This window comes from Amborella trichopoda, chromosome 12, assembly GCF_054954075.1.
Source record: "Amborella trichopoda isolate Santa Cruz 75 chromosome 12, AtrichopodaSantaCruz75HAP2 v2.0, whole genome shotgun sequence".
NCBI lineage: Eukaryota > Viridiplantae > Streptophyta > Magnoliopsida > Amborellales > Amborellaceae > Amborella > Amborella trichopoda.
The window spans coordinates 36,193,939-36,218,112 of record NC_142347.1 but is presented as its reverse complement, the minus strand read 5'-3'; the positions used below and the strand labels follow the sequence as shown (position 1 = coordinate 36,218,112).

Genomic DNA, 24,174 nt, shown 5'->3' with positions numbered 1-24,174 from the left:
GTTTCCACCTAAAGTTTGTTGATTTGCGCCGAAGGTTTGCCCAATTCAGCCTAGTTCTTGCTAATTTCATCTAGGATTTCTTGATTCTCTACCTAGAGTTTGTATTTCGATGAACTCATGGCAGTGGGAAGGGGTTGAGGAAGGGGAACTCTCATAGATCTACCATGTGATGCCAGAGATGAAGAAATTGAAGTTTTCAAGAGGTAAGTCAAGCAGCTTGCACGACATCTTGCGAACATCACTTGTGGGTAAAATGGTGATCGTTCTGCCCAAGAAAATGTGAAATACAACCCATCTAACTATTGTGTTCAATGTGAGGAGTCAAGTGAAGAGAAAAGTAATGAGCAACCTAGACATAAGAGAATCTAGGGTTTTCAATTTGAAAGTGGATGTTCTTGTTTTTAACGCAGGTCTTTTCCAAAATCATTATGTTGTAGATTAGGATTCGTCATCAGTTTTTAATGCATGCATAGATGAATAATAAGATCTTGTAGAAGATTCTATCTTAGATAAACAAAAAAATAAAAAAATGAAAGGATTCCCAGAGAATCAACGAGTGACATTGTTAGTTCGACTATCATGTTTTAGGTATGAAATAAGGCTATTTCAACGGATATGTGGTTGAACTAATGTGATTTCAACTGTTTGCGTTACTGAATAGAGTATAATGTCGCATTTAATTTCATCGACATATAATGATTGTTTCCTTGAGGTTTATTAGAAGCATTTACAAATCTATTAATTGATTTCAAAGACCCATTTCCACTATACAATTATTGTGTTTTGATTGGGCCAATGATGCATAGATCCCACATATGTTCAACGTTTGATTCCTCTTGATACATATTGCTACCAACCCCTTCATACATATTTGAGTTGGGCATGCCATACATGTTCGAGCTGGGCCCGTCCTGTATGTCTAAGCTAAGCCTACCATGCATGCCCATGTCATAACCACCAAGCATTCTAAACCCGCGTTCCCTTTGGTATGTTTCATGTAAACACATTCTTGTGGCCATCTCCAAGTCATTATTATATTGCTCTTCTGGATCATTTCTGCTTGATGGCGTATATAAACTAGCTATGTCCTCATTCATCCTCTGCTTTGCAATTTTTTTACCTTTGGTAACCTTGAGAAATGTCGTCATCTGCTTTTTTACATTATTAGGGATATTATTGCATGCAGAAACATCTCCCTTAACCCCTGTCAAGTATTGTTTGAACCTATGTACCCCACTACTTATCACTCTATGGCAATAATTACAAATAATTTTGTAGTTTTTATTGGGATCAAGTCTGACCCCATGTTGCCATGCAGGGCCTTCCGCAGATCTTGACATGGTTCAACTCTAAAATGTAAAAGGTTAAAAATTAATCTGACAGTTCAACATGAAAAATAATCATCATGCATTGTGATAATATTTAGGGGTAGTTCATGAAGTTCTATTTGTTGTTGATGTAAAATACTTCTATTGACAAAAATATTTTAATTCCTCTTGGGAAAAATAATTTATTTATGCAACATTATAGATAAAAATAGCCTATATCAGCCACTACATATATAACAATAAATTTATATTGATATAGTATCAATAAAAAATATATTTACAATGGTATAGTATTCACAATGCCAATACATATGGACTTATCATAAATCTTCATTTCGACAAACATGAATTAGTTCCTATTGAAAAAAAAAAAATATTTATGCAACATTATAGATAAAAAAAATTTTGTATAAGTCACATAGAATCAACAAAAAATTACATTAATATAGTCATCTATAATGCCACTACACGTATATTTGATACAAAAAACATTTACAATGATATAGTCATTCACAATGCCACAAATAAAATTTACAATAATATATTTGGCACAATCCTAACTCAATTGAAATGATCACAAATAGTCGTACATCTCAATTACAAATATGCAAGATAATATAATAAAAATGCAAGCTCCAAATATGACTACAACTTAATTATCAAGAACATACATTTTTTGCATTAAAAATTTAATAATAAAATTGAAAATTGCAAGATAATATAATTATCATACATGCCACGACTTTTTTACAATGATATTCACTTTAATTCCTCATGATAATACAGTTTAACAATAAGTATTTTTTGCATTAAAAATTTTAAAAATTAAAAAGACATTTTTAATGCAAAAATGCATTAAAAATATAATACAGTTTAACAGCATGTATTTGTTAAAGTATTGTTTTGCATTAACAACAAATTAAAAAATACCGTTTTGCATTAAAAATATAATAACATGCCATGATTTTACTACAATGATATTCACTTTAATTCCTCATGATAATACAATTTAACAACATATATTTTTTGCATTAAAAATTTTAAAAATTAAAAAGACATTTTTAATGCAAAACTGCATTAAAAATATAATACAGTTTAACAACAAGTATTTGTTAATGTATTTTTTTGCATTAACAACAAAGTAAAAAATATCGTTTTGCATTAAAATATAATAACATGCCATGATTTTTTTACAATGATATTCACTTTAATTCCTCATGATAATACAGTTTAAAAACATGCATTTTTTACATTAAAAATTTTAAAAATTAAAACTACATTTTTAATACAAAACTACATTAAAAATATAATACAGTTTAATAGCACGTATCTGTTAATGTATTTTTTTCATTAACAACAAATTAAAAATACAGTTTTGCATTAAAAATATAATAACATGCCACGATTTTTTTACAATGATATTCACTTTAATTCCTCATGATAATACAATTTAACAACATATATTTTTTGCAATAAATATTTAAAAAATTAAAAATAATTTTTTGATGTAAAACTGCATTAAAAATATAATATAGTTTAACTGCATGTATTTGTTAATGTATTTTTTGGCATTAACAACAAATTAAAAAATACAGTTTTGCATTAAAAATATAATAACATGCCACAATTTTTTTTACAATGATATTCACTTAAATTCCTCATGATAATACATTTTAACAACATGTATTTTTTGCATTACAAATTTTAAAAACTAAAAATACATTTTTAATACAAAACTACATTAAAAATATAATACAGTTTAACAGCATGTATTTGTTAATGTATTTTTTTGTATTAACAACAAATTAAAAAATACAGTTTTGCATTAAAAATATAATAACATGTAATTTTTTGCATAAATAATCTATCAACATGCAATTTTTTGAACTAGAAATTTAACAATAAAAATAAAAAATATTATTTAATTTCTCATGATAATCAAAAACAATTTTTCAGAAAATCACGATTTCTCAAAAAAATTGATCATGAATTATAAAAAAAAAAAACACAGTTCTTCACAGACCAACCTAACATCAGTCATTCCAACTCAAAAAATTTGCCTCAAATAGAATAAATTACATCAAATTGAATATATGTTTTGATAAACAACACTATAAGGAATCAAAGCCCTATAATATTAACACATTAATAATACTATAAGGAATCAAAAAAAGAAACACAGTTCTTCACATACATCAGTCATTCAATCTCAAAAATCAAGCTTAAATTGAATAAATCAGATAAAAAATCAATTTTTTTTTAACAGACATCAATCTTTTTTTCTCAAAAATCCAACTCAAATTGAATAAATATAATCAAATTGAATACATGTGATGATAAATAACACTACAACGAATCAAAACCCTATAAATTTAATACATGATTTGTAAAATATTGACTGAATTTGATCGCATGGGGAAAAAAAAAAAACACAATTCTTACCTGTTATTCGTGCACCCATGCCTTCAAACTCAAAATTGATATGTATTCCTCCAAGATAATCACAAATTATGAACAAAAAATTCTGACCAATACTTTTAAGATCACTCACCCTGAAATTTTACAAAAAATGATGCGTTCTGTCTCTTGAAATCAGTGAAATGGCAGAAACCCTAAAACTCACTCTTCGATCCAAATTTGTTAATAAAAAACGGTGCTTTTTAATTCGTTTTATTAACTGAAATGGATGAGAAATTTGAATTAAAGCCTGCAAGATTCGTTCATAAGGTTGAAAAAGTTGAAAATCGATAACAAAATGACAAAAAAAATTGAAATCCCGTGAAGAACATTGTGCAGCCCGTGTTCTTGCTGGTGATTCGGTCTGACTCGCGATTCACTATTGGGAATCGCCCGGTTCTCTCTAGACACGGGCGATTCCCGGTTATTCGTGGAACCGGCTCGGTCTCAGGCGATTCTCGAGTCGAACTGGGAGAGTCCGACTCGACTTGACGATTTTTTAAACCCTGCTCTTACCATATTAAGATAATACACTTACCACATTCAAAAGGATAGTAGATATATTGTTGTGGAGAAACACTTTTGAAAATTTTTGAGCAAGATTACGGTAATCAGAGTGTGGTCACAGAAATAAAATATGATACTCCAGAGAGAGAGAGTACATCCCTTTGAACAATCCACTACTTCATTTCGCATGGTTTAGAAGCAATAAATTTGTTGTCGCACATTCTGCTATTCTTGTGACCAATGTTATAAGGAAAGCGGTTTGATCGGGCTGCAACCCTATAATAATAAGTATATCCTCATTCCATAACTCATCGAAAATTACAAGTCAAGAATTGGAAAACCTTGACATCGATCATCTTGACTTGAACATTGTGATTACAAAAAAAAAAAAAATTATTAGGATTTCAGGATCTAAAAATAATGTACATTGTTAATACATTATCTAGAACGTCCAATTAGCTTTAAAAATAAGTGTTCACCAATCTGCCAGATTTTTACCATTTTTTTAGTATCAAATTTTATTGTCGATGTTGAAACTGATTTTAGAGTCATCATAGAGATATATGTCGCTGAAAGTATTTTTCGGATGATGATTTTAGGTGAGGCTTTATGTGGTTTTCATAAAGCCTAGGACTTATAGAAACTTCTAGTCAATGACACATTCATAACTACCCGATTTAAAATAAAATTTGACCGACAAGAGTGATTGTGACTTCATTGTACTAAAAAATAAATAGTATCTTTTTATACTTTTATTTTTTAAAATCTATGTTTTCTTTACTTTTTAAAATTTTAAAGGTGTTTTCAGTTTGAATTTACTTTTAAAACATATTTATGTTTTCAAATAATCAAATTTTAAAATTTTTCAAATCTTTTTTGTGCTTTTGGCCCAGTGCTCTACCCCACCGAGTTCTGACTTGACAAGTATGCCCTTGCTAAGGCGTGTCCGGCACAACAATAAACAGTAAAGTCAAAATAGAGTTTTTTGTGCAAGAGAACCCTCAATTTTATCGTTTAGACCATGACAACCATGAACGAATACAAAATTGATTTAAAGCCCTTAAAATTAAAATATTTTTTCCATCCATTTATGAGTCTTCGTAGATATGTTAGATCTACACCATTTTTTTTGTTTCAAATTTTATAATTAGAGACAAAATAAATTATTAGGCCATCATTGGGGTTTTGGGTAGGGGCATTTTCTGATGGGTTTTTTTTATGCAGTTGCCTATATAACATAGGGCGGTTTTCTTATGAAGTTGCCTATATAACATAGGGTGAGGTTTCTGTAAGGTGCCTACCATATACTATACCAATATACAAATAAGGTACATCTTGTAATTTTGCCGGAACATGGAGTTTCAATGTTGAAAACCTAAAGATGCCTTGAAAATTCATATTTAATCATATTTGTGAAATTTAGAACTCTAAAAACAGTGGACATCGGGTATCTCTATAAACACTTGAAAATCTAGAAAATAGACGGTCTAGATAAATTGTTATATGATGAACTATTTTTAGGACTTCAAATTCTTGTATCTATATATCCATACATCTCGAGGTCAAGATCATCAATTGGAAAGTTTTCCAACTTCGAAAAATCTCTTTTGTACTAGATTTTTTAGGCACACCTTATTTTTATAGTATGAGGCCGCATCACACCATTTAAAATGATGCAGTTACGTGAAAATAACATTTTTTAGTTATAAGGTTTCATTGGTTTGAACCAGTATGCTGCTTCTCCTCGCAAATTCATGTGGTTCTATTCTTATAGACTCCAAATACAAAACAAACAATGGTTACCCTAACGTTTTGAGCGCAAAATTTCAAAGAATTTTTTTTTTTTTTTCTTTTGGGTGGATAAGTAAGGATTTCAGGCCTTAAGCATTTCAAAAAAAGTCCATTTTTTAAAGTGTTCATGAAAATGGAGGTTGTAGCTTTTTAATTGAAATTCAAGTGGTACTACCCACACAATATAGTAAAAACAATACAACTCACCAATCAATTGAGTTCCCTCGCTTGGGGACAGCAATATCTATCTTGGGATTATGATCACCACACATTGTTCAGGCCAAATTCCAAAATACGACAATCTCCTCTTTGAGCAACCTCTAATTCCACATGTGTAGAGGGTAAAAACCAAAAATTTGACTAAAAATAAAAGAAAATTAAAAATTGTGTAAAAAATAATAGAGCAAAACATAGAGATTTATGCAGTTTAGCAATTATATCCACAGACGGAAAAGCAAACTTTCTCTTCTACAAGACGAAAAAATATTTATGCAGACACGAAGAATACAAAGATTTATAAGCTCTCTATCAAAAGCAATGAAACAGATATTCCCTCTCCAGAATACCCACCTAAAGGCTAAATGAAACAACTGAGTAGTTTGCAATAGACCAAGATGATTTCATAACAAAAACTGTTTGTTAAAATAGAAGGAACTGACTTGGTGCGTGAAAACCTCCTCTAGAAAAAAACCTGAAGCTTAATCGATGGACTCGAACTGAAAGGGTTTTGGGATGGACTCGAACAGATAGGGTTTTGGGAAACTGCAACAATATCCAAAAGAAACATTTTTGAGGGGCTGATACGCAGCCAGAGACTGGAGCCCTATTCCAAGAGGTAAAATCTCTTTATTTCATTTATCTATGTAACATGCTATTTCTCTCTGTAAATCCTATCTGACCATGCCATTTCTCTCTTCCTCCTCTCTCTACCTATCACGTTTCTGTAACACTTTTGTCAATCTAAATGTGCCCATTCTCTCTAATACCTTCTCTATCCAACTCCTCTATCTCTCTACCCGTGCTCTTCTCTGTCTAACTCCTCTATCTCTCTACCCGTGCTCTTCTCTATCTTTCTAATGCAGCCATAGGTGTATCTCACTAACCGTGCTCTTATCTGTCTTTCTAATAGTCACGACCCAGCTAATAACCTGTGGCCGGGCAAAGAAGGGGCATATGACCATTAGAGACAAGTTTAGTCATTTTTTTTTAAGTTAATAATATGTGGCTAAGAATAAATATGATAGATGGCCGAAATTTTGTGGGAATTTTTTAGAGTTATGAGTTATAGAAATACTTGGTATTGAAGGATTTTAGCAGGGGACAGGGACGCAAGTTTGTAAAAAAATAAGAAGATGTGGATTGACCGACCTTCCTTATAATATCTACTCGTAATCGGATCATTTTGTATTTTAGGTAGTTATTTGAGATTCATTTGTAATTTACTCTTAATATTTTTGGATAATGTATTTTATTTAAATAGAAATTTAAAAATAAGGGAAATGGTTTGATAGGGCTGTAGCCCTATCAAAGTAAAGCTTCACCTAATAACTCATCCGAAATTGTAATTCAAGCATTGAAAAAACTTTAAATAAATCATTTTGGCTTAAAAATTATGATCGTGAAAAAATAGTATTTCAAACCCAAAAAACAATGTATAATGTTAAAAAATTACCTAAACCCTCTATTTTTTCCTAGAAACAATTGTTTAAATATCCTAAAGATTTTTATGTTTTTTTTAGTTTCAAATTTTATTTTTGGTATTGAAAATTGATATTAGAGCAATCATGGAGTTTCCGTGATGGAAAGTTCTTTCTAGATGAGGATTTAAGGTGAGGCTTCATTTGGTTTTCATAAAGCCTTGGCCTTATCTTAAAAATAAACACTCAAATATAATTTGTGATTTTTTTTACTTTTATTTTTATTTTTTAACAAAAAAAGAAAAAGGTTTTTTTTGGTCTGTCAGACGACATGGCCATCTCATTAGCCGTTGGTTCTGAGAGCGATCATCTTGGGCTAATGAAGCCCGGTGAGATCCTATTCACACTCTAGCCACGTGGCTATGTCATCTTCCAGATTGTTGTGCGTCTCCATTGTGTCAATGGAAAAAGACGTACAACGAATAGAACAAATCCTGTTCAAGTAAGGTCGGAATGTAATTTGTGATCTTATGGTAGAATAAATGATTTGTTAAGAAATTTCCACCCCTTAATTGATATTTTCCCAGTATAATTTTCACCCTCGAGAGACGGGAAAAGTCCTACGAAGGTAGACACAGAGACCTACATATTTTAAGATACATAACTCAAAATTCATTTTCTTACCACGAGAAAGAGAGGAGAGAGAAACCAATGCAGATATTGCAGAGAGATAGAGAGCCTACCATCTACCACCTTAGAGAGAGAAAGAGAGCACCATCTACAGAGAGAGACTACTATCTTGGGCATCAAGCTTTCTTTAGAATCTTGCATCAGAGAGAGAGAAATCTCCTCAGAGAGAGAGAGTCGCATGAGCATGGCCATGGCCATGGCCGAAGAGTGCAGCACCAACCGGTACCTAATGAGCCCTTCTCACCCAACAAATTCGTTGCCTCAAAATCCAGCAGAAACAAGTCTCTTCTTTTTCTTTCATCAAGAAAAGAAGATCAAACAACACCAAATCCTTCTTTCTCTCTCTTTTCAGTAAACTCCATTGTGGACGCTGCCTGCCTTGCCGGCAATCCATCTCTTCCGCCCACCCCACCCATGGCTCAGGCAAGAACCGATTTTCCGGCAACATTCCCAACCAAACCCAATTTTCGTTTGACAATTCCGGCCAAGATTCAACGGGCTCTGACTACGAGTGGGCTTCATCGCCTGATGGAGTTCTTTTTGTCGATCGAGAGGAGCACGCCACGCGGGCGCCGTTGCATCAAGTTAACGGCGTCGATTTGAAGAACTCGGATAGTGATGATGATGGTTCTGACTACGAGTGGGCTCCATCGCCTGATGGCGTTCTTGGAGTCAAGAGAAAGGTTTCAAGAATCGCCGATCATTTCGAGAGGAAGCAATAACCCTCCACGTGGAAGGAGATGCATCCAACGGCGTTAAGCCCTCTTGCGCACCAAGTCAACGGCGTCGATACGGATGGTGATAATACCTCTGACGGATATTTGTTCTTTAGCTGTCAATCGTCGCCGAGTCCTAGCTCAGGCATGACTCGATCAACACGGACGACTCGATCAACATTAAATAAAAGAGAAACTTGTTTAAGAGATTTGAGGATTGTCCTCTTTTTTTTTTCTTTTTTTTTTAAAAAAAAGTTTCCTTTTTTTTCTTTTCTAGGTATAGGTTTTTGTTTTAAAAAAAAAATTGTTTGTTATTTTCTAGGTATAGGGTTTTTTTTTGAAATTTTTTCTTTTTTTCTTTTCTAGGTATAGGTTTTTTTTTTGAAATTTTTTCTGTTTTCTTTTCTAGGTATAGGTTTTTGAGGTTATTTTTGTATGAATATTTCGGGTGTTTGTTGTCATTTATTTATTTTTGTTTTTTGCCTCCTGGGGTTGAACCCACAAAATGATAGTTTGTTGCTATAAATGATAGTTCAGTCCTGGATTTTTTATGTGAACAATTGGAATTTTTTTTGCTTTTGTCTTGAGGAAAATTGAGAATCCAAAATTTCATATATGGTTGTTACTTTTGTGAATTATTCATGTACAACATTGATCCATAAGAAAAATAAAAAATAAATTTTTAAAATCATATTGAATTGTGTGCTTATTTTTTAATGTATCTGCCTTGATTTTTGAGACATTTATAGGTAATTTTAAAATAGTATAAATTAGATAATCCATCTTCAAGATTAAGAACCGAAAACACACCCTGGGAATCCATTTATGTTTCAATCCAAGTTTGTCTTCAAGAATTATATCATATTTGTCTTTTGTAATTGTGTGATTTCTTCTATATATTGAGGTACTTATTGATGTAAAATATTCATCTAAAAATAAGTATAGCCCGTTTGGGCTTTGGATCCGTGGACGTAAGGCTTCGGCCTGAACCACATAAATGTTGTGTTCTCTCCTCTTTTCTCCCCTTCAATATTGGTATGCTCTCACGAATCTTATCAATTGTCGATAAAAACAAATACAAAATACTTCATTTTTAAGGCTCAATCAATCTTTTTTTTTTTTGGGTTCATGATCATGTTAAACTTTTTTTTTTTTATTGAAAGTCCATCTTTAAGATGAATTTTGGAAGGGTGGACTCACTTTAATAGCTGGATGCTAGGACGCACCTAAATGTTTTTCAAATTTTAATAATAAAATATGAAAAATGTTTATATCAGTATGTAACCTTAACACCTAAAAAATCCAGCTTTAAAGGTTGTTTTGACCTTGAAAAATCCTCTAATTGATCATCTCGACATTGAGATATGTGAGCATGAAAAGCAAAAAGATTTTGAGTCCTAAAAACAATTTATCTTACAACACATTATCTGGACCATCCATTATCAAGATTTTAAAGTGTTTATATATCTATTAGATTTGAACCTTTTTTTTGTAGTTTAAAATTGTTTACTTAGAGATGAAAATAGATTCTTAAGCCATCCTAAAAACTTTTGGCACCAAAATTATATTTAAAATAAAATTTGGAAGTTCGCCAATTATTTAAGATTGCAACCTTATAAAATCCATACCCAAAAATAAAAGGCCTAATGTACTGCATCAATTTACTTCTCAAATGAATCTCACCTTACCCAAAAATAAAAGGCATAATGTACTGCATCAATTTACTTCTCAAATGAATCTCACCTTACCCAAAAATAAAAGCATAATGTACTGCATCAATTTACTTCTCAATTGAATCTCACCTTTGATTTCCCTTGCGTTATCTAACGCAATTTAATAAACTCTAGCCACGGGGATAACGCTTATTTCTTAAACAAATGCTAAAAATAAGTGCTTCAAATAAATTTTCAAGAGTAATATTTGAAGAAGTTTGGGCGTCATTCAAATATCCATGATACCAATGCTTGGGAAAAAAAAAAAAAACACTTATTTATAATGGGCTTGTTTAAGAGGTTGTTTAGAGGAAAACTAATATAAACGTGTTGTTTTTTTTTTTTTTTTTATGTGTTTTGAGAGATATTTAAGGAAAATATAAAATAAGACCATTTATCGTTGATGCAGAGGTGGTCACATTAATTTTGTCCATTGAATGTGAAATAGGTTGGTTGCAATTATTCCATTGACCAAGCTCAAACTGCAAAAACAAAATTTTCGAACTTTATGTCACATCCAAGCTATCAAATTTCACATTGACTGGTCGTAAATAATTGTAACCACCTAGTACCAAAAGTAAATGGTCACATTGTATAGAAGCCCTAAACAATCAAAATAAGACACACATTCAAATACTATCGAAAGATGTTATTTCAATAATGAAAATTTTTGTGATAGCCTGAGAATTTATTTTAATCTCTAACTATAAACTTTAAAATTCAAAAATAGTTTCGACTGAGCAGATCTATGAACACTTGAAAATCGTCAAAATTGACAGTCTAAAAAATGCATTACAAGATGAACTATTTCCAAAACATGAAATCCATATTTTTCCAAGTCCGTACATCTTGAAGTTGAGATGATCGATTTGAGGATTTTTATGCATCGAAACAACTTCTTCTTATGAATATTTTAGGTGTACCTTAATTTGATTGTTTAGGGCCTCACTCTTATATAAACTTTTTCTTTTTCAAAATGGTGTGGAGTTTGGCACTTACAGGAGCTAAGATTGTTGCTAGCGGTTACAAAAATATTGTTATGTATTAGGAGTACCAAACCTTCTCTTGGTTTAATATATTTTTTTATACTCCAATACCGAAACAACTCTTCTAATTTTTATCATAAACAATTTTAGTGCTATCAATATAGAACATATTCTTGTCTTTTTAGTATAAAGTTTGGCAGTCATAATACCGAACTGGTTTCAATAACAAAAAAAAAAAAAATTTGTTTGGCACTGACGTCGCCCAACTTGATTCTATAAAAAAAAATTGAAAGCCAAGAATTTTAATGGTCCAGCAGAACACCAATCTATTTTGCAAAGGTGATAAATATTTAGAATGCAAAAATTGAAAGATCATAAATTTTAATGGTCCAGCAGAACACCAATCTATTTTGCAAAGTTGATAAATATTTAGAACGCTATGACATCATGCGCATATGAACAGCGCCTATTATTATGTCGTAATAATTCAATATTTCAAACTCAGAGAACCTAATTTCATTTGAATCTAGAACGTTGATTAAGAACCCTCCCTATACATCACGGATGAACCGTGTTATCAGCTTCTGTTGTTGAGTAATTTAGTGGGGAAGAGAGCCCTACCCATTTTTTTCAACTAGAATGGGGAGTTATATTTTGAAAGTATCAGCTTCTTTTTTTGAGTAATTTAGTGGGGAAGAGAGCCCTACCTATTTTTTTCAACTAGAATGAGGAGTAACATTTTGAAAGTATTAATTAAGGGCGTGAGCGGCAGGAATGGGTACCACATTATGGTACTTGGGTGTGAGGATGCTACCACCATGACCCCAGCCGCTTTCATATCTATCAACTTCAACTTCTTTCAATTTCCTCGAAAGGAAACCTTTCCTTTCTTCCTTGTCCGTGAACTTTGTCCAAATGGAAACCTTCACTCATGAAACACTGAAGAAAAATCAGGAGCACTAAGATTGAGGCAATGTTAATTGAAACCTTAGCCATGGCTGGTGTCGTATAACCTGAATTGTGGTGAGGAAGCAATGATTAGATCGCAACAATTAGGTTAAGAGTCGATAATTGATGGTTGGTCGAAGTGCGTCGATTTTCGTATTGACATGACGCTGGTTATGAGAAGGAAATGAAGGCACAGTTGGTAGCTTGGGCCAAGGCTGTTGCTTCATGTGCTCATTCTTCCTCCTTGGGGTAAAGCTCAGACCACGCTATCCTACCCACAAACCAATTAAGAAAGAGGGAGAGAGACATGGAAAACTGGGTAAAAATTCAGCGGCACAGGATCTAGCAAAAAAATTAAAAACTTGATTCAAGCAAGAAGAGCAATTGCAAGAAAGATTTTTCTTTTTCTTTTCTTTTTCCTTTTTCCTTCTCTTTTTGAGATGAGCCAACCATTGTATTAATGTCAAAGAGTATGTACATTTGACAAGTTTTAGGCTCCGTGATTTACAGTTTAGCTTTGTGATTGGGTACAACCGTACAAGAAATCTTGTTATGTCAAGGGCTCAAGGCCACCATACTCTAAATTTAAGAGATTTTGTGCTATGCTACTAACTTACATTTCATTTACATCTCGATTTTCGCTGAGCATTCTTCACTACCAATTAGGCATAATATCATCGAAGAAATGTTTAACGCAATTCTACTTATTCTTTCTGTCTTTGAAGTTGTGAATTGTTTATGTAGCATGTTGAACCATGGCATTCATTTGCAGCACTCTCTTGTTTGATGAGATTCAGTGTTACTTTGATGTAGTAATGTTAGCAAACGCCGTAAATCTATAGTCATCAGGGCATTTCGGTAACAGATGGACCACCAATCACGTAGCATGTTATTCCCTTACTACGGTTTGAGTAGCAAATTGTTCTTCGCCTTCAATGTTGTTGCATGTATCATCTTGTGGTGAGTCGTGTTGCTTCGTGGTGCTCCTTTTCGGCTCTTTCTTTCCCTTTGTGAGCACTTCTTCTATCTCCCTCGATTCAGGTTTCTTATTCCTTTGGCATCAGTTTTAAGGCTGAATAATATTCTCTTAGTGCTATAGTACAGGAAACTACTATAGTATATTTCAAAATAATAAACATTCTTGTGTTGGTTGCTTAGGTTTTAAATAAGGGAAAAGTTTATAAAAGGTTGCAACTTTAAAATATAGAATTGCGGATGCACCTTAAAAATCCATTGTAGAACGTTGTTTCAACGTTGAAAAACTCTCTAATTGATCATCTCAATATCGAGATGTATGAATATGAAAAAAAAAAAAGATTCTGAATCCCAGAAATAGTACATTTTGCAATACATTATCTAGGCCGGCTATTTTCAAGATTTTTATATATTTATAGATCTACTTGATTTTTACCATTTTTGGATTTTTAAATTTTATAATTAGATATGAAAATAGATTTTTAGATAATCCTAAAAATGTTTTACACCAAAATTATATGTTATAATAAAATTTCTAGATGAGCCTTAATTGGATTGTTTAAGGTTGCAACTTAATAGAAACCCTTTAAATAAATAAAAAGTAGAAAGTAGCAGGTTTTTTAGTCTCACAATGAATAGTAGAGTGTGAAAAGAGTAGTATTAATATAGAAATACTCGTATGTCTTATATTCATGGAATAAAGGAGAGAGTGTGGGTGAAGGCTAAGGCGCAAGTGTGCTTGATGGCACAACAGTCACATGTCATGTCTAGCACCTTAACATTCTAGGCTCTGATACTACTTGTTGTGCGTGGAAATTCTAAAACCCGAAGGGTTGATTTTCAATATAGAGATTTTACATGATTTGTCACAAGTGTGATTACATCTATAGGGAAAGATAATCAATGATTTTTCACTTCACATTAAAAACCTTACCACCATGCCACTTGTACAAAAAATTTACATGATTCGTCACAAAGTGTGATTACATCCACAGACAAAGATGATCATAATCAATGGTTTTTTACAAATTCAAAAAAAAAATATATAAGACACTTATTTGAGAGACTCTCAAAACTCAATCTCCCACCAGGCTTTTTTCTATCTACAATTCTCCCTCTACACACCCTAGTTTCCTTTGGTTATTTACTAATTTTCTCTCTCTACAAAACCCGCTATATAAAGGGAAGATAAAACCAAAAATTAGGTACTTGAGGCCTCTTTAACTTTCTCATCACTTTTGAAAACTTTATCCTATCTAATGTGGACTTACATATCTATTCTAACCCAACCGGGACTGACCTATACAAAGTCATAAAAGATAAGAAAGGTGGTTAATGATAAATCCCCAATTAATAAGAAACCAAAAATAAAAGAAAAAAAATCTCTTGAAATTAGGGATTCAATACATAATTAACAACGTGCAAATGCGAGGGCACTTGATGATGTACATTGCCCTTCGCATGCTTGCATAGTGATTGCTAAAAACCCCATTTGTCACATGTCATGTGAATATACACCATGACCGTTATTTTTCTCTCTTTAAAAAGGGTGTTTTACTCCTTTTTATATATACTTTTTACTATTTTGAATTGTCTCTCTGAATATTTTCTTACTAACTGTCTCTCTCTAAAAATACAAAAATGAGCCACTTTTTTGATCTAAATTTAAGTAACTCTAGTGCGAAGCAGACTTATTTATTTTGTGCAACATTAGGTGAATATCATCAGTGCCTTTATAATTACATATATCCCAAGGACTTATTTGTCTGGTTTACCTATTCTGGTATTGTACATCTAAGAGGTAAATTACAATCTTGAAAGAGTGCATAGCGTTAGGAAAATTTATTTTCAAAATTGTTTCTTTCGTTCTTTTCTTATTACGCATTCCAAGCCCGTTTCACCCACCGTATAAATTCCAACATATACAATAAGAACATTGTTAAGGCAATTTTTCAAATTTTATTGTCTATGAGACTCCGTTCCCTATGTTGAGTAGGTATTCTTGCAGAGTCTGCTCAGCCATAGAGAAATGGGTTCCTATGGCTTCAGCCAAGCAAGAGAGATGATCTGTGTTCCAAAAGTGCAATAGAAGATTGGGGAACCTTACCCATGCTCGTATTGAGCTATAATTAATAGTTGGAATCAAGAGGGCTTCTCGATGGTTAAATGCCATGAAGGACATGCATTTGCCCTATATAAACCCATTTATTTCCAGGACTTCTAGTGAAGTAATTAAGGTGTACATGTTATTTTTAAATCGGAAAAAACTTCAAATAAAAAAAAGAGGTTTCAATCCTTGAAAGCCCAGTTCCAGTGCATGTCAAACAGGGCCTACTTTCGCCGAAAATGGCATATCAGTTTCTCCCTTTTCTGTGCATGTTCTTTATGTTTCCTTGTTCTGGTTTTCATTGCCTAGATCTAGATGAAGTTTAGAAATATGCAAACTTTAAGATCTAGTAAATCTCTACTTCCAAAGTGGCTTAGGCTATAGTAGAAGCCCATTGGCTTATCTAATGTTTTCCTAGCCATGAAAAAATAATAAGTAATGTAATTATTTCTAAAACACAAGTGACTAACCATAATTTCGACAAGTTATTATTGCTGGATCCTTCCACAATCCAAATTGTAAGACCCGAAACACTCGATTATGAAATGTATGGTGGAGATCTGAGTATCTGTTTGCATCCTTTTATAATTTGTATGTTGCGTGATTTATTATTTAGAAGTTTCTTTTGGATAGAATAGTTGGGATTAGGATGTAAGAGATTCCATTTCATTGGGTCCTTGTTATGTTCAAGAAAAAAATAAAATGATGCTAATGTCTCTTATAAAGAGTGGAATTTAAAAATAGGAAAAGTTTATATAAAGTATCAATCTTGCAATGTACAAGAAGGTGTACCTAAAAAACCAACTATATAAGGTTGTTCGGAAAACCCTCAAATCGGTCATCTCGACCTCAAGATTCATAGACATAAAAAAGAAGAACGGATTTTTAATCCTAAAACTAGTTCATCTTCTAACACATTATCTGGACCATCTATTTTCAAGATTTTCAAGTGTTTATAAACATGCAACTTTAGGTATTAGAGAGAGATGGAGTTTTGAGAGAGGGATGGTAATTTGAGAGAGAGAGATGGTGCTTTGAGAGATAGACGTTAATGAAAAAGCAAAGAGTTTTGAGACAGTGTCATTTTAGTTTTTTTTTTGTCAAAAATTCATGGTCAAAAGGGTTCAGGGTTGTAACATGAAAAAGATAAAGACTTTTGCTTACTAGTAATATTTTCAATCATTCGGTCTCATGAGAGATAGAAGTAAAAAGTAAGAGATAAAGAGATATTTTTCCTGTTTTGTACTTTCAGGAAAAGCACCAAAAACACCATTTACTTTTTGTACACAGTAGTCACAATCACTCATGTCCTTCAGATTTCAAATTGGTTGGTTGTAGGAGAGTCTTTGGATTGACTCAAAGTTAAAAAAACAATTATCCACCCTTACTATGGTATCACCTTGCTAGCTTTGGAGGTACACCAATTCTGTTGTATGTACATATTCTTTTATGGATGCGGTTAGCATGCGGGCCAAGGCTGTACATGTAGAAATGCAGCCATTGAATAATTCTATTTTTGAGATGGTTTTTTTGACTTAATTTATAAAGATATGTAATCTCTAACATGGGTTCATGAATATGAAAAAATAAATCAATTTTATAAACTAAATATAATACTTCTATTAAGAAAGGAAAAAGTTTATATAAGGTTGCAACTTTAAAATGTAGAATTACCGATGCACCTCAAAAATCTATTGGAAAAGGTTGTTTTAATGGTGAAAAAACCCTCTAGTTGATCATGAAAATAGATTTTTAGATAATCTTAAGAAGTTTTTATACCAAAATTACATGTTATGATAAAATTTGGATATGCCTCTATTGGATTGTTTAAGATTGCAACCTTATAGATTCTGCACCCATTAAGAAAACAATTGGACCGTTTCTTTCAATTGTTTTTAGATGGACCTCATATTTGCATCCATCTTTAAGAACATTTGATAATTGGAACATCCTGGCCCATAAGATAGAATTTCTAGTTTATTGTAGTACTTTTTTGTTTGTTGATAGGAAGTACTATAGCAAAGTGATTTTTAGAAATTATAGGTTCTCGAGAAATGATAACCATTGCTTCCATCTTCCATTAAAGTTCGCTCATCCAGGAAGCTCACCCCTCGTCTTTTTTTCTATTTTTTTCCCTACCATGACCTTTCTCCCTCTCTATATCTCTTTATTTCATTTATCTATGTAACATGCTATTTCTCTCTCTAAATCCTCTGTAACCATGCCATTTCTCTCTTCCTCCTCTCTCTAACTATCACGTTTCTCTAACACTTTTGTCAATCTAAATGTGCCCATTCTGTCTAATACCTTCTCTATCTAACTCCTCTATCTCTCTACCCGTGCTCGTCTCTGTCTAACTCCTCTATCTCTCTACCCATGCTCGTCTCTGACTTTCTAATGCAGCCATAGGTATATCTCACTAACCATGCGCTTTATCTGTCTTTCTAATAGTCATGACCCAGCTAATAGCCTGTGGCCGAGCAAAGAAGGGCAATATGACCATTAGAGACAAATTTAGTCATTTTTTTTTTAAGATAATAATGTGTGGCTAAGATTAAATATGATTGATGGCCGAAATTTTGTGAGAATTTTTTGGAGTTATGAGTTGTAGAAGTACTTGGTATTGAAGGATTTTAGCCGGGGACAGAGACGCAAGTTTGTAAAAAAATAAGAAAATGTGGGTTAACTGACTTTCCTTATAATATCTACTTATAATCGGATCATTTTGTATTTTAGGTAATTATTTCAGATCTATCTGTAATTTACTCTTAATATTTTTTTTATTTTTATTTTTATTTCTTAAACCAAAAAAAAAGGTTTTTTTTGGTATGCCAGACGACATGGCCTTCTCATCAGCCGTTGGTTCTGAGAGCGATCTTCGTGGGCTAGTGAAGCCCAGTGCCAATATTCACACTCTAGCCACGTGGCACTATGTCATCTTCTAGATTGTTGTGCGTCTCCATTGCGTCAATGGAAAACAGATCCTGCTCAAGTAAGGCCGGAATATAATTTTTGATCTTATGGAAGAATAAATGATTTTGTAAAAAATTTCAACCCCTTAATTGATATTTTCCGTGTATGATTTTCACGCTCGAGAGATGGAGAAAGTCCTACGAAGATAGACACAGAGACCTACATATTTGAAGGTACATAACTCAAAACGCATTTTCTTACCACGAGAAAGAGAGGAGAGAGAAACCAACGCAGATATTGTAGAGAGAGAGAGCCTACAATCGACCATCTTAGAGAGAGAAAGAGAGCACCATCTAGAGAGAGAGACTACTATCTTGGGCATCAAGCTTTCTTTAGAATCCAATGAGCCCTTCTCATCCTCTACAGGGAATATGCCCCTATTGCCTCACCCTACTCCCTTTCTCTCTCTAAGGTGGTAGATTGTAGGCTTTCTCTCGCTCTCTGCAATATCGGCCTTGGTTTCTCTCTTTCCTCTCTTTCTCGTGGTAAGAAAATGCGTTTTGAGTTATGTATCTTCAAATATGTAGGTCTCTGTTTCTATGTTCGTAGGACTTCCCCATCCACATCTCCATCTCCATCTCCATCTCTATCTCTCTAGCGTCAAACTTTTTGAGGGAAATATCAATCAAGGGGTAGAAATTTCTTACAAAATCATTAAATCAGTTATACTATAACTGATTATATTTAGGTCTTTATTTTTAAATTTCTATTTAAATAAAGTACGTTCTCAAAAAATATTGAGAGTAAATTACAGAAGGACTTGAAATAATTACTTACTCTTATTTAAAATATAAAATTATCAGATTATCGGCAGAAATTAAAAAGAAAATTAGATCAACCCGCATTTTTTATTTTTTACAAAATTGACCCTTAATCCAAAAAATTCATCCTCGAACTGTATTTTAATTTATTTATATTTTTAGTTTTTTTTCCCGTAAGGTAATGCCGCATGCTTTAGGGGTAGTACCCAAGCGATCTAAGGTTAGAATCCTCATATCGTCCTGTGCGCACAGCAAAACCCTAGTAGAGCGACGACCCCTTGTTTTTCTCAAAAAAAAAAAAATAATAAAGTGCGGTCAACCGATAGGGACCTCGGTCAACCCACATTTTCTTTTTTTTTCGAAAATTAGCCCTAAATCCGAGGATTCAATCCTCCGACTTCATTTACATTTTTTTGTTTTTTTTGGTTTTTTCATTAGTAAAGCAGTGCCTGAAGCTTTAGGGGTAGTGCCGAGTTTATCTTTAGAAAACAATAATTCAACTCCTTAAACCCTTCAATAACAAGTACTTTTATAACTCATAAATCTAAAAAGTTTCTACAACATGTAGATCATCCATCCTATTCAATCATAGTCACTCATTATTAGCTTAAAAATAGAAGACTAAACTTGTCTCCAATGAAATAAAAAAATAACAATTAAAATAAAAAAATAAAATCCCTATAATTTTTCTTATTATATCATTGCCCCGACTATTGCCTGGGTGAGCTGCATTGGAAAAGACAGAGAAGAGAGGCACAGGAGTTTGAGAGAGAAGGCATTAGAGGGACTGGGCAAATTTAGAATGACAAAAAGAGTTAAGAAACATGATAGTTAGAGAGAGGAGTTAGAGACAAATGACATGGTCAGAGAGAGGATTTAGATAGAGAAATAGATTAAATGAAATAAAGAGAGATAGAGAGGGGGAAAGGACTCGGTAGGGAAAAAAAAGAAAAAAAAAAGATGAGGGGTGTGCTTCCTGAAGGAGAAAACTTTAATGGCGGATGGAAGCTATGGTTTTCATTTATTGAGAACCTAGAATTTTTAAAAATTAGTTGCTTATAACACTTCTTATTAACAAAACAAGAAGTGCTACAATACACTGGAACTTCTAGCTTGTGGGCTTGGATGTTCCAATTATCAAATGTTCCCTAATGAAACTTGATTTTTTATTTTTATTTTTCATTGAAATGCTAATTTATTTCTATTTCATTCATCTAATAAAAGAATAAGTACATACATAAGAATTTGTGTACCTCCAAAGCTATCAAGGTGGTACCTTACTAAGGGTATCTACCATTGAATGGCACTCCTTGTAACACTATGAGGTTGGATCCCACTCAATATGTCTCAAATTTCGTTGATTGTTAGGATGAATTTCCATGGGATATGTAAAAAACTGTATTTCTGTATATTTGAGCCTTAAGTTCCTATAGAACATATTTTAGAGCCCATCAAAGATGTGAACAAGAACCCCATTTTATAGGGTTACAAAGTTGTGTACTATTAAAGAAAGTAGCATGCAATAAAGCACCTTCTTAATATTGGTACATAACCTTCTTAATATGGGTACACATAAAAGGAAGAAAGTATTGTACCAAAAAATAAGCATAGGTTTCTATCATTTTCACACTCCCCCTCAAACTCAAGATACGTCAAAAGAAAGCAACTTGAGATTGGACAATTGAACGCAGGCCTTAAAAACAAAGCAGGAAAAGAAGAAGCTTCAGCAACTGCAAATCAATGATCCTTAAAAACTGACGTCTCAAATAAAACAGTGTCAGATAACAACTTTTCAATAGGCCTATGAAGCAGATAAGATCGAGAAACGAAAAAAAAAAAAAAAAAAACTCGATCATCCTACAGAATGGAGTAATAAAAAACTCCATCATCCAATATGATTGAGTAATGGAAAACTCAATCGTTAAACATGATCGATTAACAGGAAACTTGATCATGAACCAGGATCGAGAAATTCGAACATCAAACAGGAGGCACTTGGAAGAGCCGATAGAAATTAGTGGCGGATCCACAAGCACAGTTGAACCTTAGATTCAAAGTTGAGAACAGTAAGTTCCAAAACAGATCAGAGAGTCGAAACACAACTTGACAGAGAGACATATCAGAAAGTCAAAACACGACTCGGTGGCTGTTTTACAAATGGTGCAAATCAGTCGTTTTCAAAGGCCTTTTTTAGAGGTGGATTTAGAGGCGGGTTTCAAATCCGGCTCACCATGGGTCAAGCATCAGAGGAGAGCACAACAACAACGGTTTACCTAAAGCAATGGACAATGGCAGATGGCTTACAGATCATAAAGATCAAAATTTTTCCATCAATTTTTATTGCCAAGATATCTCATTTTTCAAAAGCCATATACAAATTATATGAGCACCCTTAGACGTGATCAAAAACCTGGATCTGATATCAAAACTTAGATGCGAGAATTTGTTTTTTTGTAACAAGATCTACAAACCCGGAGACAATGGATCGATAAACTTTTAATGTACTGTGAGAGAGATCAATTAGCAAGCAAGGGTAAGACGGTGACCAAGACTTTGATGTTTTTTTGCCACTAGAAGACATACCAAACTGACTTTTAAGAGAAAGTTCAGATGTGTAGCAATGGTTACTAGGGCCTATACCAAAACGGTGCAAAACCAATGGTTAATAAGAAGACTCAAATATGAGAAACATGAAAAGTTTCTCCCCAAAAAATATTTCTGTAGAAAGAGCGAGCAAGATTAATTGGATCTGACGAACCAATACAATATAGAGATCGATATCTACCGCCATAGTGTGGTCGATCAAGAAAGAAGGAACCCCTCACAGACATGAACAGATAGCATATAGAAAACTATGCTCTGATGCCACTTGAAAAAACTGTATTTTTGTATATTTGGGATTTAATCCCCCAGGAAGATGTATTTCACAGCTCATTTGTAGACACCCTATCAAAATTATGGCTAATGGAACTCCTAAAAACCTCGATTCTGAGCCTAAAGGACCACAAAAACTCTAGTATACCATCAGCAACCTAGACCCAATATAATTTTCTCAAAACTACCCAAAACCTATTCCAACTTGACTTATATCTTGAAAGCTTTCCAATGGTCTAAGGATCGCCTGAATCGGATCTACATATAAAACAATCATACAAATGATAATTTAATCCCTATGAGACCCAAGTGTCGAGTTGCGGGGTAGGCCACGAAGCGACTCGAAAGGCCCAGATGTGGCCAGATGATGTAGTGAACATGCTTTCTTTAATTATCAAAAAAAATTTCCAAAAAAAAAAACAAGAAAAATCATCATTCGAATCCTATAAATACTCCCCCTCTATAACCCAAAAGGAAACCAGAAAAAAGATATCAAGAAAACCCTTAAAAATTCCCAAAATTAGGAAAATAGCCCAAAAATATCAAAAAAAAGAAAAAACCCCAACGAATTCCTAAAACACTAAAACAAATACCAAGAATTTTGAAAAAATCACAGAAAATCTCAGAATTCATATTCAACCTTAGGAGATCCTAAAACTTTGGAAAACTAAGAAAATTCTCCTCTAATCTTAAGAAAAGCCTAAGTAGTCCCTACTTAAAATTCTCAATTTTTTTCCCTGCTTTATAAACATAGATCTAGATCAATGAAAGTTAGATCTATCAATTCCAGCAAGCAAAAACATAAAAAAAGAGAGATGGTAGTGCAAATCAGAAGAGCGACTTGATCTAAAGCCAAACTATAGGTTTCAGGTCCCTAGAGGTAAGTATCGATTTCTTTGCTTAATTTAGTTTGTTTTTACTCATTTAATTATCTGCTTTATTTTATTTGTTTTAAAAATTACTTTATTATTATACTTAATTACATTTAGAAGTGTTTTTTTATGTCAAAATACGAATTTCGAGCTGGAGCTACCAGTGGACTCAGAAAAAAAACGAATCTGCATAGATCTGGGATTTTTTTGAGCCCATAATTTAAGCGACCTCATTTTCTCTACTTTTTAAAAAATAATCCAGTTTTGCTAAGATTTAAGCATATCTCATCCCAGAGATCGGCGCAGATATGAGCGTAAACAGTTTTGCACCCACCGTGGGGGACTTGAGCTTCATATCCATATTCAGAGTTAGAAAAAAAGCTTCTTTTTTTTTTCATATTTATTTTCTATCTTTTCTTTGTAGATTTTATATCATTTCTTTCTCCATAATAAATTTAGGAACTTTTTTCTCTCAATCTTTATGATCTTTTAGATTAATCTTTATCATCTTTTGGATTAATATTTATCATCTTTTGGATTAATATTTATCATCTTTTTTATATCAGGCTTTTTTAGATTCATCTTTTAGATCAATCTTTACCATCTTTTTTAGATCATCTTCTTTATTTCAGTCGGCCGATATTTTATTATTTTCCAACTTACTAACCATGCGTGAAACTCAGAACAAATGCTATGTTCATGGTGCAAAAAGTATGGAGATTTGGATAGTAAAAGAAGTTACAAGGTCTTACTACTCACGGGTTAATAAATAAAAATATGAGAATAAAACGTACAGGTCAACCTATTGTCCGCGAGTTGGTATTAAATATGGAAAAGCAC

At 32.9% G+C, this 24,174-nt stretch overlaps 1 non-coding gene across 1 annotated transcript; it reads right to left on the bottom strand.

The window, feature by feature from the left end:
- Positions 1–8,036: 8,036 nt before the first annotated feature.
- On the bottom strand, positions 8,037–8,232 carry LOC148779555 (small nucleolar RNA U3). Its single transcript, XR_016046636.1, has one exon. It is a non-coding gene; the product is annotated as a small nucleolar RNA U3 (small nucleolar RNA).
- Positions 8,233–24,174: the final 15,942 nt, after the last annotated feature.